Source organism: Poecilia formosa, unplaced genomic scaffold (assembly GCF_000485575.1).
Source record: "Poecilia formosa unplaced genomic scaffold, Poecilia_formosa-5.1.2 Scaffold31, whole genome shotgun sequence".
In the NCBI taxonomy this organism is placed as follows: Eukaryota; Metazoa; Chordata; class Actinopteri; order Cyprinodontiformes; family Poeciliidae; genus Poecilia; species Poecilia formosa.
The window spans coordinates 3,225,766-3,240,500 of record NW_006799970.1 but is presented as its reverse complement, the minus strand read 5'-3'; the positions used below and the strand labels follow the sequence as shown (position 1 = coordinate 3,240,500).

The following is a 14,735-nucleotide window of genomic DNA, read 5'->3' as shown; positions in this document are numbered from 1 at the left end:
ATGTTGATAAAGTTGAGATCAGACGACTTCTTTTGCATAATTGGAGGTTAAATAAAACGGCATCAACCCTCTCGCTCCTTCTCCACCCATCAGCTGATTAGAGACAAGGAGCACTTTAGTAATTAGAACCACAGATAGAGTGATTAACAACTTATTTAATTATGACCTGGAGGCAAATTGAATGTTTGTGGGGGTTTTTTTTCTTCTTCTTCATTTTTGTACATCTCCATTAACACATAGAACAGAAGAACACATAGAAAGTTGATATTTACACACAATTTTAAAAAAAATGCAGACCTTTTTTCTCTTCTGGTCAGCATTATTGCCCAAAGTCTTGCTACATGTCAGGATAATGAGAGAGGGGTTTTTTATAGAGATTTTTAAATATTTTTATTAGACTCAAAAGTCATTGAGACTTTAGCTAAATTTGGAAGAAACTGGAAATGTCTCAGATGTGCTAATGTTTTATAAAACCTGAGTTACGGCCTCGTCGTGCGCTGACTGCGTCGGTTTAAATTTTGGTTTCAGGGAACCAAGAGGCATTCAGGATCCTTCATGATGATTTTAAAATAATGTAACCATAACCAGACACACAGGAGGAATATTGTGGAGCCACAAGTGGGAGAAAGGAGTGGTGTCTAGTTGGTTGAATTAGCTAAAAGAGACATTTAACAAAAAAAGTCTCTCAACAAAGTCTAACTCCAGAACCTGAATAAAGGAATGGATCGTTAGCAGGAACAATCAGGATTTAATGACATCCTGAAGATGAAACACATCTAAACTATGACCCTCAAAAATTTAAATAAGTGAAAATTGACTCCAAATTATCTGAGAATATCCTAGATGTCACCTGGAAAGCCTGGAATCTCCTGTCTGACAGCGAAAACGTGACCTCATCAGCAGCAGCAGCACACGGTCGACATCAGACAGGTCTTTTTCATGAATCATGTAAATTCAGACAGAAAACATGAAAATAAAAGAGAACATTCTAATTTCCCGTCATGTAGCCGGTGATTCATCATGAAATAAATGCTTATTCCTAATCACATATCAGCCATTATGCTGCATTAGCAGGGATCTCATGTGGCTTCATCTCATTCATTTAGCCCCTGTCAAACTAATTCACAGGCCCATTATGAGATCCATTTGCTTATCAACATTGTAATGGCAGGCTGGCTGCACTTTTCATCTTTTTTTTTCTGCCTGATGTTCCTTCATTTTATTCGGGGATTTTAACAGGAGACAACGTCTGCAATTTCTTTCCAAATCTTCACTTCAGTAAAATAAAAAAAAAAGGGGGGGGAATCAGTGAAATCTTGTTTGTCAAAATTGGCTACAGTGAGAGGATTTTCATGAGAGCTCCAGTCAGAGGAGGGATCCTGTAAGAGCTTCAGATGTAGCTTCAGATGTACTCTCTGGTCTCTTTCAGGCATTAAGTCCAATCAATATTTAAAACACACAGATGTACAGAGACATTATGATCAAACTATTATTATTATTATGAGCTTCATACGCTGGCTGCTCCATTCACCCAGACAAAGGCAGGAAAGTGAATGCATTACATTCACTGGGAGACATAAAGCTTACAGTCAAATGAGGCAGATAAACAAATATCTGATGGGAAGAAGAGTTACCCAGGTCTATGCAACATTAATCTACAGCTTAATGTTTAAAGCACTCAGACTTGTTTGTATGCTTATGGATGTAAATGTCTTCCTACTGAAAATACTGTATGGCATTTTGGTTCTTTTCTAAATATTAGAGCGATTTAAATACTTCTGTCAAATTCAGTTTAATGAATTAAACTAAACATGTTTTTAATGTTGAAAAAATAAGCCACGAGNGTTTGGGTCAGATAAGTGATGGACACAATTTACTGCCCAGCAATGATCTCAGAAGCATATAGAAAAAACTGCAGAACGTGAAAAGAAGTATTATTTAGTCCATAAATATGAAAAAAAAAAACTTCAACAATATCAAAATGACAGAAGGACACCAGGCCAGTAACTCAACTCAGTGGCATTTTGGCGTTTAAAATTTAAAATCCACATATAACAAATTCCCCTATTTGAAGGAACATTAGAAATACTCTTTGCATTGATCTTACACAAAAGCTAAAATACACACAATCCTTACTATGCACTGCTTCAAATAATTTTTACTTTGAACTCTGCGTCGTCTGCAGATCCAGGTCTGACATTTTACCCGGTCGCCTCCCACCTGCTGCCTCGTCACCAGCTGCGCTGCTCTGGGCCACCGCTTGCAGCTGGAGGAGCAGCGGGTCACATCTGCCGGCGACTTCATAAATCTGAACTTTCATCTCAGACTGTCGAGCTCCTCATCGCTGCCTCCTCCTTTACACCTGCTCCAAATTTATTTGTCTCCACGATGCAGTTGTCGTTTCTCCCTGAAAACCGTCGCCTGTCTCCTTCGCTTTCGCTCTGCCACATTCCTGAGGCCGACCTCCCCGAGCCGGGGTCGTCCCTCTCAAATCATCTCCGTAACTAACTGCTGATTGAATCTGTTTTTTTTTTTGTTTTTTTTTTTTTTTAATAATAATATTGGCTTTAAAATGCCACAAGAGAGAGAGACTGCACACTGGCAGTTCATAAAACTTGAATGTGTGTCAGGCAGAAATAAAAAAAAATAATATGGAAACCAATAAAGAGAAAAAGGAAGTAGAAAGTGAAACTGTTTAGAAAAGGTTTGCTAGTGAGTCATGGTGCACCTTCTAGCCCTCAAAAGACTAATTTTATTTACGTGGGAGAAAAAAAAAAATTTCAGAGACTCCTGAGAATCTCATTTAAATGCAATAATGCCTGAGCGCGCGCACACAATGCACACACACACAATGCACACGCACACAATGCACACACACACAATGCACACACACAACGCACACACACACACTGCACACGCACACACAATGCACACAAGCTAGCACTGCTAATACCATATCCAATTTATTAAAGGCAGAGAACATTTGCAAATCCAACCAACCAACCAACCAACCAACCAACCAACCAACCAACCAACCAACCAACCAACCAACCAACCAACCATCTGTCATGATTTGTCGTTCAGTTTGTGCCTCAAATTCATTAATGCGATCATAACAACCCAAAAGAAGCTCCTGCTGTTGGTAAATTACTGACACTCCTGGTAATTTCTACTTCTAAATTACATTGTTAATTTTTGAAAACTGTGCAAGTTATTATTTTATCAATAAAGCTTTTTTTGTTTGTTTTGTTTTCCCAATGCATTAAAAAATAATTTCCCACAAATGTTCTTTTAGCAAACAGAAATAACTTTGGGAAGCTCAACTCAAGTAAAACCTCAGACCGACGGAAACATGTTGTGTCCTTTCAGTCGGTGACAGTTCTCAAAATAATTCAAGTTTTTATTTAGAATTTTTTTACAGCTTTCTTCAGTTTTGGATACATTTTACTAATATTTTTTAAAGACTGACACGACCTGTTAATGTCGTTATGTATCTTCCTTCGAAGGTTTGCTGGGATTTTGCTCCTGATAGAACCGGTGTAACCCAGTCAGTGGTGTCGGCTCACACACTCCCTCTTACCTTTTCAGCTCTTCCAACAAATTTTCATAACAGCTAAGATGAGGATTTTGCGACGGCCACTCCAAAACACTAACTTTGTTTTTTCTTGAATCACTTAACAGCGAATCTGGTGTTATAATTATTGTCCCACTTTGCATTTGTGTAACATTATTTACTGTATATCTTCTTATTTCATGTATGTAAACTTCTGGTTTCAGCATTTTATCATCCTGGCCTAAAACCAGGACATGTGAACATTAAATGTGTCTTTTTAAGCACATTATATGTGCTTAAAAAGAACATATGTGTATGTAAACATCTGGTACAAGTGAATATAGAACTCCAGATAGAGGAATAAGAAATATTTTTTTTCCATTGAGTTTGCCATTTATAGATATGTGTTTCAGTAAAACACAATTTATTTTAGTTATTTTTTGAACATTTATCCCAAATCACCAAGTAAAAATATCACCACATTTTCAAACACAATTTTACAGAAAAGGTAGCAAACAATCAAAGGAACTGTTCTTTAAAACTTAAATAAGTTAAAGAAAACAAGTCAATATCTAAAAAAAAAACAAAAACGAATTTCCATCACCGCTTTCCTGCTTTTTAATCTTTCACATCGTCGCTGGGTTCATCACCTAATCAGTAAATCATTAGCCCAAATGACGCCTTCTTGTATTTAAACCACAATGGCAGGAAATGAATATTATCTGAGTAGAAATGCTGATTTTAAAATGAAAATTACAGCCGTCTCTTTTCCAAAAGCTTCCTATAATAACATCTCTGATTTGATCTAAGCTCCTTTCTTTATGAAAATCTTTTTTTTTTTTCCATCTTGTACAATGAAACAAATTAATGATTTGCCAGCTTGAGGCCACAGTTTCTTGCTTTTACTCTCTTCATCGTTGCATCATCAGAGGAAAGGAGCCTTCAGACAAAGAGAAAGAAGGACCGACACTAATGACGCTGACATTCGCCTTCGTGTGGCAACATGCGCCTCCAAGGCATGTTATTCATCTCAGGTGCTTTGCTGTTTGACACGAATTTATTCAAATCATGCAACCTACGTTAACTCGTATTGCTCATTCTCAACAGACTGTAAAATCCTAAAAAGATTTATTTAATTCAACATCTTTAAATACAGACTGCAAACTATTACAGTTAAAACGTAAGGAATTGTAGATACCATTGTGTTTATAAGTTAATGCTAAAAGTTTTACAGTAATAAAGTAGTAACTTTTATATAAACGTCAAATAAACAAAATCCTGGAACGCATACCAACGATTTCTAATCATATAATTTGTGTAGATGTGAGGATAGATTGGTATTCAGGTACTATTTTGTATATATATAATATATATAAATAAAGCTTGACAAGTGGTGCCAGTAGTAGTGGTGGGATGTAAAATAAAAGACAAACTCAAACTGTCCATTCTGCTTGCTGATATCAGAGAGAGCAAAGCTGCATAAGTCATTCATTCAGGGTTGATTTCTGCAGTAACGTGTTTATAGGATCATTTCAGGATTGTGAGAAACATTGACACTTTTTATTCTGCTGGAGAAATCAAGCTGACAACAGTCACGTCTCCTTGAAAAGATAAAATCCTCATCGAATCTTCCACAAAATCTTCTGAAAGGGATCGAATGCAGCATTATTTTTCCAAGGCAATAAAAAGCAAATTGCATCGATATGTGTGTGTGCTTGTGTGTGCGCGTGTGTGAGCGTGTGTGTGCGTGTGCAGATGTCATGGTGTGGAAAACCAGACCCCACACACCTTTACTTTTACACAAATGGCACAAACACAGGGGAGAAATCAATAACGTCTCTCTGAGGGACAGTTTGTTGTGTGAATGGAGGACAAAGGGCTGCAGCTGTTCCTCCTCTGTCTGCTGTCCCTCCTGATCTGAACCTGAGTTAATACATCCTGTCAGGGTGAGGGACTCGTTACTACCGATTTCACTTTCTTCCCATCTGCTCTTATTACCAATTCTTCATCTTTGGTTCATGTCACTCAGTAAGAGTAAGCCTCTCTCAGTTTACCTGCAGCTCGTCTCAAACTGCTCTCTTCCTGCACCGTCAGCCAAGTTATGATTTTATGCTTCCTCCTCAGAAGCAACTCAATAAAACTATGAACATGTTGGAACTTCTATATCATAATGTGAGGCTGTTTAAGGCTGCAGGCAAAAAGGAGAGAAACAACAAAAGGGAAATCTATTTACGGTATAAGTGAGGATACTTAGAAAGTTAAATCCTTTTTTTTTTTTCCACTTTCTGCATGAAATGAAGCACATCCAGCACAGATATCCTAATGGTCGCCGGTTATTTATGATGTGGTGTTTCTTTCATTTACAGATCATCCCATCATTTTGGTTTTTCGGAACTTCTCATGGGAGACGAGGCAATTAATGTCAGCATCAACAGTCTGGATGGAGCCGCAGCAACAAAGAACGCTCTTCAAAAAAAAAACCGACTCAGACGTTTGCAGCCCAGATATTTTCCCTCTGAATCATTTGAGTTGATCATAAAACATCTGGAACTTTTAAATTCAATCTGTCTGGTTCTGGACTCTGATCCAGTTCAGCGGGAAGCAGGTTTAAAAAGTCATTTATGTAAATTTATGGCTGTTCCTGCATTTTGGGGTTTTGTTTACTGTGTTTTTGTTGCAATAAATGTAACAAAATTACAAAAACAACAACTAATTTTTAAATTGCCTTATAGAGAAAGATTGAAGAGCCGACAAGAGCTTTTCTGCACAGCAGTGGCTTGGGCAACATTTCAGTTTCATATCACTGGACAAGGAGTGTTTCTAATGATTGGCCTATTCTGAAAGTTAAAAAAACAACAACATTTGTTAGAGCTTATGTAAGTGTGTTGCTTCTCAAACTGATCAGAGCATATTTTAATATCTATAATGAAAATCTGGAAGCCCATTTTTAGAAATGATACCAACTTCAGATACCAGAAAATCTACCCAAAAAAAACCTCAAATCAAAGTGCTGTTTTCCACTAATATATCTCCTTTGCATATCTACAGAGGTTTTAATTGATGCACCTTGAATTCCTAGATAATTTATCCTCCTTTGTAATCTGTTTGTTGTCCCGTTTTCCTTTGAAAGCTCGAACATCAAAGCCCTGCTGGTTGGGTCTCTTTCATAAATCACAAATGGCGTTCGACCTCAGCTGACCCTCTTCTGCCGCAGCATTTGCAATGACCATTTTAGCACATCAAAGATAAATCAACCGTGTCCATAAACTGACATCCATTTCTGAAACTGAAAGGACCTGACGGATGAAATATCGAAATAACAAAAATTGTCCATGAAAGAACAACGAGCCAAACGTCTTAGTAAATCGCAACAATCCCCTTTTTTACATCTGTGTCTCTGTGGGAGATCAGGCCCATTAAGGAGGCATTACAGAGCCCACTCCACTCCACTCCGACTGAAAGATGTCACAGAGTGAAGTCGGCCTGGCTCTGTGTGACTGATGACTCTCAGCGGGGCACCGTCTCTACAGAGGTACCAGAAATGGGTCCATCCTTCAGAAAACCACGATGGCTTTCAGACTGAGAGACAGAGTTTAAAAAATCCAACCTGACCCCGTCCTGATCCGACCCGACTAAATAACTTATGGGCCAGAGTCCGGAGTAAGTCTAACATTATATTATTTAAGATTTCACTGCTTTTAGACCACGGTGTAAGTAAGTAAGCAGTGTTTACTTACTTACACTCCTGTTTTTAGCTCCATCTTGTCGCTTGTTGTAACCGCAGGGTGAGTCAAGTGAAAATCAATCGGGAAGTGTGACTGATAGGAGCGGAGCCGCCTGCGCGTTGTGGAGTGTGCTGCTGCGCTTGTTACAGTCTGGATAACTTCTGCATCTTTCCTACTGTCTTTATTTCCTCCACAGGTTAAACCATCTACTCCCCCATTTATGATAAGCAGATTAACATAACTTTTTATTGTGCCTTATTGTTTGGTTTGTATTGAATATTGTTTGTATTCTTAAATCCTGAGCTGTTTTGTGAATCCTGGGTCTGGCTTGGGCCATAATTCCAAACTCTATTGTGATATAAGCATTTGTGCAAACAGAACCTACATGTAGAAGCATACATCGCAGCGTCTGGCAAAACAATTACTGCTTGGTAAACGAAGTGATGACCTACACGAGCACAAGCAAACTGAAGTAAATAATGATCCGGCCACACCCAAAACATTAGCCATAGTTATAAATCATTCCTCAGCAGCAGGAGAGAAAACAGCCTGCGTTACATGGATAACAGACCAGAACGAGTGGAACCGATGTCAGAAGAGGGATGATGCCCTGGCAGATGTGGCGTTACAAAGAACCTGGTCATTAATTCATGATGGCAAGTTATGAAAGCAGGACAGAGGGGAAAACGGTGGGAAAGATTAGGAAACAAACCTGTTCAAAGAATTCCTCCATGAAGCCTTTGTCCATCCCCACAGCGACTTCATCCTCTTCTTCTGTCGTCTCCTTGCCCTGCACACAAGATACTGCTGTTATCAAAGAGAGACTAAATAAAACTGAATAAGTAAAAGACTGCAAACACATTTATAAACTGCATTAATGTTGATAAAGTTGAGATCAGACGACTTCTTTTGCATAATTGGAGGTTAAATAAAACGGCATCAACCCTCTCGCTCCTTCTCCACCCATCAGCTGATTAGAGACAAGGAGCACTTTAGTAATTAGAACCACAGATAGAGTGATTAACAACTTATTATTTAATTATGACCTGGAGGCAAACTGAATGTTTGTGGGTTTTTTTTTTCTTCTTCTTCATTTTTGTACATCTCCATTAACACATAGAACAGAATAACACATAGAAAGTTGATATTTAAACACAATTTTTAAAAAAAAGCAGACTTTTTTTCTCTTCTGGTCAGCATTATTGCCCAAAGTCTTGCTACATGTCAGGATAATGAGAGAGGGGTTTTTTATAGAGATTAGTCATTGAGACTTTAGCTAAATTTGGAAGAAACTAGAAATGTCTCAGATGTGCTAATGTTTTATAAAACCTGAGTTACGGCCTCGTCGTGCGCTGACTGGGTCGGTTTAAATCTTGGTTTCAGGGAACCAAGAGGCATTCAGGATCCTTCATGATGATTTTAAAATAATGTAACCATAACCAGACACACAGGAGGAATATTGTGGAGCCACAAGTGGGAGAAAGGAGTGGTGTCTGGTTGGTTGAATTAGCAAAAAGAGACATTTAACAAAAAAAGTCTCTCAACAAAGTCTAACTCCAGAACCTGGATATAGGAATGGATCGTTAGCAGGAACAATCAGGATTTAATGACATCCTGAAGATGAAACACATCTAAACTATGACCCTCAAAAATTTAAATAAGTGAAAATTGACTCCAAATTATCTGAGAATATCCTAGATGTCACCTGGAAAGCCTGGAATCTCCTGTCTGACAGCGAAAACGTGACCTCATCAGCAGCAGCACACGGTCGACATCAGACAGGTCTTTTTCATGAATCATGTAAATTCAGACAGAAAACATGAAAATAAAAGAGAACATTCTAATTTCCCGTCATGTAGCCGGTGATTCATCATGAAATAAATGCTTATTCCTAATCACATATCAGCCATTATGCTGCATTAGCAGGGATCTCATGTGGCTTCATCTCATTCATTTAGCCCCTGTCAAACTAATTCACAGGCCCATTATGAGATCCATTTGCTTATCAACATTGTAACGGCAGGCTGGCTGCACTTTTCATCTTTTTTTTTCTGCCTGATGTTCCTTCATTTTATTCGGGGATTTTAACAGGAGACAACGTCTGCAATTTCTTTCCAAATCTTCACTTCAGTAAAATAAAAAAAAAAGGGGGGGGAATCAGTGAAATCTTGTTTGTCAAAATTGGCTACAGTGAGAGGATTTTCATGAGAGCTCCAGTCAGAGGAGGGATCCTGTAAGAGCTTCAGATGTAGCTTCAGATGTACTCTCTGGTCTCTTTCAGGCATTAAGTCCAATCAATATTTAAAACACACAGATGTACAGAGACATTATGATCAAACTATTATTATTATTATGAGCTTCATACGCTGGCTGCTCCATTCACCCAGACAAAGGCAGGAGAGTGAATGCATTACATTCACTGGGAGACATAAAGCTTACAGTCAAATGAGGCAGATAAACAAATATCTGATGGGAAGAAGAGTTACCCAGGTCTATGCAACATTAATCTACAGCTTAATGTTTAAAGCACTCAGACTCGTTTGTAGGCTTATGGATGTAAATGTCTTCCTACTGAAAATACTGTATGGCATTTTGGTTCTTTTCTAAATATTGGAGCGATTTAAATACTTCTGTCAAATTCAGTTTAATGAATTAAACTAAACATGTTTTTAATGTTGAAAAAATAAGCCACGAGCACTTTAGATTATAATGGAGAATTAGGGGTATCGCAGATTAAATAAAAATAAAATAAAATAATGAGGCAGCAGAAGAATATTTTTTTGCCCAACAAATATATATAAATATGGCCTTAAAAGAAATCCCACTTTGCAATTAAAGCCTTGAAATTGGCCTCTGTCTCTTTACGAAGCTCCTGATCTTCCCTCAGTGTGTCATCACACCAATGCTTCTCCATGATGCCGTTTACGACCGTTCTTATAAGCTCAGCAGACGTGTAGCTAAATGATGCTGCCACTAGTCTGGAGGAGCTGAGTGATGAGGAAGGGGTTCGCTCTGTGGGGCTACAGATCCAAACTTGGTGGGAATCGGCGGCGCTCGGTGAGACCAAGCGATTAGGCGTCCCCGAATGGTTGCCATGGGAGATTAAAGGATTTATCAAACATGCATGAAAAAGAAAAATCAGTGCAACACTCCAGGTGTGTTTTTGATGAAGGAATAACTTAATGTAAAGCTCAAAAAAGTCAACTTTAAATAATACTTCACCTTTAACTTTTGTTCAATTAAAAGCTTGGGGAGTTATTTAATTCCTCTGTCTAAAACTTCTATCAATATTTTCTCAACATTCATGACAAAATTGAAAAATGTGCCTTATAAAAATCTAAATTTTAAATCAGTTGTAACGTACAAGAAAATATGCTGGAAATGCATCTTTGTCAAGTTCTTTGCTGTGCGAAAAAACAGTGAATGAAAATCATGTTGTGCTTTTAATTAGCGCCTTCCTCTGTGTTGGGCTTCAACATGAGAATAGCTGACGGAGACGACCAGAAGGGAAAAAGAAAAGAGGCACAATGAGGAGATGAGTTAAAAACACAGACGAGAGAGAAAAAAAATGTTGTGAACCAGGGTTAGCTGGAGATGCTGAGATAGTTGGCACAAATCTTAGTGAGAGGAACACAGAGCCACTGTTATCACTCTATTATTTGGGCCCACTCAAGATATATTTAACCCAACACAAACTTTTTTTTTTTTTTTTTTAATTGTGAAAACAGTTTATATTCCCGGCAGAAACTCTCCTTAAATAACCTCAGGATACAAATATCTGAGGGAGATCATATTTAACGCTGACATACATCGAGGAGTAGGTCCTGCTGCTTTTTCACTTCGGCTGCGGTTCTGTCCAAACGGCGGTTCTGCACAAAGCGGGGCGAACGCTGTAAAGGCTGCCTCAGCAGGATGCAGAGGAGGAAAACAAGCAGACACTCAGAATAGGCTGAGCGAGCGCTGTTCAGCCTCCACAGAGGGATGCTGTATCCCCTGCAGAGAGATAAGGGCTCTGGTCTGTCTTCTTTTTTGTTTTTTGTTTTTTGTTTTTTACTTTACGGTCAACCAACAGCAGCAAAGTCGCCACCCCCGGAGTCTCCACCTCCCACCCAGATCTGGAGCTCCCGCTGAGCCAAAAAGAGTCTGCGGAGGCCCTCGACTCTCCACTCAGCCCACAGACTTGACTGTCCACACACAGCAGATGCTCTGAGCCAGACACAAAAACATACATCTACACATCACAGATGACACACTTATAATACGCAGCAGATGGCACACACATGCGCACACACACACACACAAAGAAAACAAGGTCTATAAACGAGCCGGTCCTCAGTGGACCGTAACCTGTAAAATGCTCTCCACCTCTGGGCTCATGCTCGGGCGCGACGTCCCAGCGGCAGGTGATGCTGTCACCCGATTGCGCCGATCGTCAGATTGAAGAGTTTTGCATCAGCAGGGAAGTCTTTCCATGAAGACAGAAGAGCCCACACATCCAGAGCACACAGAAAGATGGAAAAGAAGCTTATTCCATTCGATCAACCAAGTTGAGTTGTGTTGTGCAGCAACAAAGCCGGTTCAAAGTGCTTTTATATCATAAAAACACAAAGATAAAAAGTCATAAAAACAACATAAGAGTCACCAACTGAGAAATCAGTAACAATTTTGTTGAGTGCTGTCATCAAAATCATCAACACAAATCAAATGTGTTGGTCAATGCACCATTTATTTTGGTTCAAAACCAACTCTAAACAGGTGAGGTTTCAGTTTACATTTAAAGGCATTCAGCGTTTCAGCTGTTTTGCAGTTTTCTGGAAGTTTGTTCCAGATTTGTGGTGCATAGAAGCTGAGTGCTGCTTCTCCATGTTTGGTTCTAGATCTGAATCCATAGAACCAGAAGACCTGAGAGGTCTGGCAGGTTGATACAACAACAGCAGATCTTTAATGTATTCTGGTGCTGAGTCGTTCAGTGATTTATAAACTAACAGAAATATTTTAAAGTCTGAGCTACTGGGAGCCAGTGGGAGACAAAGCAGACAAGATACATAAGAAGTATGAATTTCTATCAGAAGGCAGAAATGAGGGAAAAATACAGCAACACAACAATTACTGAAAGCTGTGAAAGTGCCACACAAGGTGCAACAAGAACCCAGAGAGACGCAGGGAGCTGTGAATGCAGCAGCTCTGTGCTTATTAACAGCAATCTCAGAGTTGCATGTGATAACAGACGAGACGCAGCTCCTGCAGAGGTGAAAAGACATACAACTCCAGTTCTTTGCTGTCCTTTTTTGTATTTCCAGTTTTAAAAGCCAACCTGTTTCTGGCATCTCTGTATGAGAGCTGGTTGAAGTCAGACTCATAAATAAACCGTCAGCTGCACCGGGAAGCCATGTGAAAATAACCAAGTTTAAAATCACAAGGCAGGGAGACAGATTGCTTCTGTGCTTACACAGGCATGCACAGGAAGCCTCAGGCTATAGACGAGCACGTCGCTATTAGAACGACAGGAAATACGGAAATTTTATGTTTTCTTTGTGCGGCACTCGTTAAGTCCATGTATTTCAATCTTCTTGATAACAGTGACATGAAGTTTAAACTGAACCATTTGTGTCTGTGGATGATCACCATCAAATAACTGCCTCAGGTGCTAAGAAAGCTAATCTCATTTGCCGCTTTACAGATCGCTTTTGGGGGGGTTGTCATGAATGCGTCTGAATATTAAAAAAAATAGGAGTTAATTTTTGCAAAGGAAACAGTGATCCAAATACACTCGACCAAATGTGAAAATGCACTGACTGCTCGTTATGGTTGTGCCATCTTTCGTGACAATCAAGAAACATAACTTGTAAAGCCTGGACTTTGACTGGGACACTGAAAACATCATCTTGTTTTGGGTTTTTTCAGCTCCTCAGAGGCGCTTCAGATCACTGTCCCTGCATGAGCTTAAGGTCGGGGACCGATGGCTGCGTAACCTCTTGAGATCATGGTTCCATTACTATACCACCACAATGTTTAACTGTTGGTATTATTTTTCTTAAATGCTACAGTAGTTTCACTGTGGTTTTAAGTCTCAAGGGTTTCACCTCAATTCACAGTCAAGCCTAATTTCTCTAACGATTGAGATATTGAACGATATTGTCATCACATCCTCAGAATCTAAAAGGATGGGGCAAAGAGCAGTAAATAATTTAAAGTGTTGAATAATGACTTAAATACAAAATGTTTTTATTTTGATGGCACGGGTAAAACAAATATGTTACTTCATAGATAAACACATCCTAAATTATGCATTTATGCCTGACATATTCGGCCCACTTCAAAACATACCACAGTTTGTTCTTCCATTGTTCCAGACATTTTGTGCTGGTGTTAACACACTCTGGTGCGGACCAAACAAGTGGGGTAACACTTTATTTGAAGGGGTGTGCATAAGACTGACATGACACTGTCATGAACATAAAGAAGTCTTTATGAATGTTTATGACAGTTGTCATGAAGTGTCATTCAGTAAATAATGACACTTTTAATGCAAAGTTGCTCTAAAAGTTGCATTAAAAGTCCATTAAAAGTGCCAACTTTGCATGATTTTGTAAATAATGATACTTTAATGCAAAATTGCCACTTTTAATGGACTTTTAAAGCAACTTTCAGAGTAATTTTGCATTAAAAGTGTCATTATTTACTGAATGACAACTGTCATAAATATTCATGAAGACTCCTTCATGTTCCTAACAGATGTTATGTCATGTTTTTGACAGTGTCATGTCAGTCTTATGCACACCCCGTCAAATAAAGTGCTACCGAAAATTTTCTATATATGAAAAATTGAAAAATGAAATGAATTTCACACCTTGAAATTGAATCTCTGTAGCTTTAAGAAATCTGTTCTTTCTGAAGCTATGTTTTCAGGACGTTGTTACATTGCTCCTCTATTAACCCTTTAACAAAGTTATTACCAGCATCTCGCTGAGAGGTTGCTCATATAATTAGCCCAGCAGATTCTACCAGGTTTTGCTAATTGCTGCTGGTTAGTCTGAAGGAGCTGAGTGGGGGCGCTGTGGGGTAGGGCTGCTCTGGGAGGTGAAAGCTCGGCTTGGAAACTGCAGCTCTGAGGCAGAGCTGGATTCATGTTCACGTTTTGAATGGTTGCTATGGGAGATTAAAGTATTTCTCAAACGTGCTTGAATGAGTCAGGGCAACACTGGAGATGTTTCTGATGAGGAAATAATATTATATCATGATGAAAATCTCAAAAAAGTTGCTTGAATATAATATTGCCCCTTTAATACAGCATTCAGCTAGAGAGACATTCATGTGCTCATTATTATAAAGCTGCAGCTAACATGAACAGATTGTTATGAGTCATTAACAGCCCATAATTCAGCAATATCACTGGCTAATAATCAAGCACATCTTTTCACAGAACGACATGCACAGCAGCTGCAGCTCACATACCT

General features: G+C 38.9%; 1 long non-coding RNA gene across 1 annotated transcript in view; it reads right to left on the bottom strand.

Moving 5' to 3' along the window:
- Positions 1–7,988: 7,988 nt before the first annotated feature.
- Positions 7,989–14,735, bottom strand: part of LOC107835931 (uncharacterized) — a 28,950-nt gene continuing 22,203 nt past the window's right edge. Inside the window, exon 3 of the long non-coding RNA XR_001661773.1 lies at positions 7,989–8,068. This is a non-coding gene — a long non-coding RNA (uncharacterized LOC107835931). The remainder of the gene's footprint in view (positions 8,069–14,735) is intronic.